At 42.7% G+C, this 2,385-nt stretch overlaps 1 protein-coding gene across 1 annotated transcript in view; it reads left to right on the forward strand.

Annotated features, from left to right (window-relative positions):
- LOC119588965 (cGMP-inhibited 3',5'-cyclic phosphodiesterase A-like) overlaps positions 1-2,385 on the forward strand; it is a 64,821-nt gene that overhangs the window by 49,017 nt on the left and 13,419 nt on the right. The gene's annotated exons all lie outside the window — the stretch shown is intronic.

Here is a 2,385-nt window from a genome sequence, read left to right on the forward strand (position 1 = left end):
GGGGGGGGGGGGGATTACTGTCGTCCCTGGTGGTGTCTCTTTGCGTCGGGGGGAGGGGGGAGGGGGGAGGCTGTGAGTTCGTGACCATCTCATGCTTATTTCCCTTCTTGCTCCGCCCTTCTGCTCCTCCTCCTCCCTTTGCTCCTTCCCTGCCTCTGCTCTTCCTTCTCCTTTTGCTCCCTCCCCTCTCCTTCCTCTTGCTCCTCCCCTTGACCCTCCTCCTCCCTCTTGCTCCTCCCCTTGCCCTTCCTCCTCCCTCTTGCCCCTCATCTTCCCTTACCCCCCTTTACCCTCCTCTCCCCTTGCTCTCCTTTGCTCCACCCTTGACCCACATCTCCCTCTTTCCTCCCCTATGCCCTCCCCTGCACCTTGCCCCTCTCCTCCCCTCTTGCTCTCCCTTTTACCCCCTCCTCCTCCCCTCTGCCTCCTCTTGCCTCCCCTTTGCCCCTCCTCCTCCTCTCTTTTATCCTGCCACCCTCCTACCTTGCTCCTTCCCTTGACCCTCCTCCTCCCCTTTCTCTCCCTTGTTCACCCTTTGACCCTCCTCCTTGTTGCTCTCCATTTGCCCTCTCCCGGGCCTTCGTGTTGCCATTTCCACCCTGGCCCTCCTTTGCCTTCCACTTGCTCACCTTTCCTCACCTTACCATCCCTAGCTCCTTCCCTGATAATCTTCCTCCATTTCTTCCCTTCCTCTCCCTTTCCTTCCTCGCCCCTTCCCCTCGGCCCTACCTTTGCCCCTCTCTTTGCCCATCTCCCTTTCATTTCTTTAATTGAAATACAGAACTTATTACCATTTTAAACAGACATATATCAACACGACATTATCTCTTCATTTATTTCACTTGAAGAAATTTGATTTAATCGGATTTTTCCCAGAGTGCCGATTGAGTTGCCAGTTATCCATTTCCTGAGACCTGAGTTATCTTTCCTTCCATTTCCTTATCCATTTCCTTATCCATTTCCTTATCCATTTCCTTATCCATTTCCTTATCCATTTCCTTATCCATTCCTTCCATCCCATCCATTTCCTTATCCATTCTTTCCTTTATCCATTTCCTTATATATTCCCTTATCCATTTCCTTATCCATTCCCTTATCCATTTCCTTATCCATTCCTTATCCATTTCCTTATCATTTCCCTTATCCATTCCTATCCATTTCCTTATCCATTTCCTTATCCATTTCCTTATTCCTATTTTCCTTATCCATTTCCTTATCCATTTCCTTATCCATTTCCTTATCCATTTCCTTATCCATTTCCTTATCCATTTCCTTATCCATTCCTTATCCATTTCCTTATCCATTCCTTATCCATTTCCTTATCATTCCCTTATCCATTTCCTTATCCATTCCCTTATCCATTTCCTTATCCTTTTCCTTATCCATATCCTTATCCTTTTCCTTATTATTCCCTATCCATCCTATCCATTCCCTTATCCATTTCCTTTCCTTATCCTTCCATTTCCTATATTTCCTATCCATTTCCTTATCCATTTCCTTATCCATTTCCTTTCCTTTCTATCCATCTACCACCTTATCCATTCCCTTATCCATTCCTATCATCCCTTATCCATTTCCTTATCCATTTCCTTATCCATTCCTTATCCATTTCCCTTATCCATTTCCTTATCCATTTCCTTATCCATTTCCTTATAATTCCCTTATCCATTTCCTTATCCATTTCCTTATCCATTTCCTTATCCATTCCCTTATCCATTTCCTTATCCATTCCCTTATCCATTTCCTTATCCATTTCCTTATCCATTCCCTTATCCATTTCCTTATCCATTCCCTTATCCATTTCCTTATCCATTTCCTTATCCATTTCCTTATCCATTTCCTTATCCATTCCCTTATCCATTTCCTTATCCATTCCCTTATCCATTTCCTTATCCATTTCCTTATCCATTCCCTTATCCATTTCCTTATCCATTTCCTTATCCATTTCCCTTATCCATTCCCTTATCCATTCCCTTATCCATTTCCTTATCCATTTCCTTATCCATTCCTTATATATTCCCTTATCCATTTCCTTATCCATTCCCTTATCCATTTCCTTATCCATTTCCTTATCCATTCCCTTATCCATTTCCTTATCCATTCCTTATCCATTTCCTTATCCATTTCCTTATCCATTCCCTTATCCATTTCCTTGTCCATTTCCTTATCCATTTCCTTATCCATTTCCTTATCCATTCCCTTATCCATTTCCTTATCCATTTCCTGAGGTTTACATAACGTATTGTGAGGATTGCGTTAATTACTGGGTTGGAATTTTTTAAACACCGTGGGGAAATTATCACTGATAATCATAAATCATTGAGATTTGTTTTGCCTATGAAATGATACTCCTTTAGGAAGATCCTCGTAGATAATTATAAATAA

Source organism: Penaeus monodon, chromosome 24, assembly GCF_015228065.2.
Source record: "Penaeus monodon isolate SGIC_2016 chromosome 24, NSTDA_Pmon_1, whole genome shotgun sequence".
In the NCBI taxonomy this organism is placed as follows: domain Eukaryota; kingdom Metazoa; phylum Arthropoda; class Malacostraca; order Decapoda; family Penaeidae; genus Penaeus; species Penaeus monodon.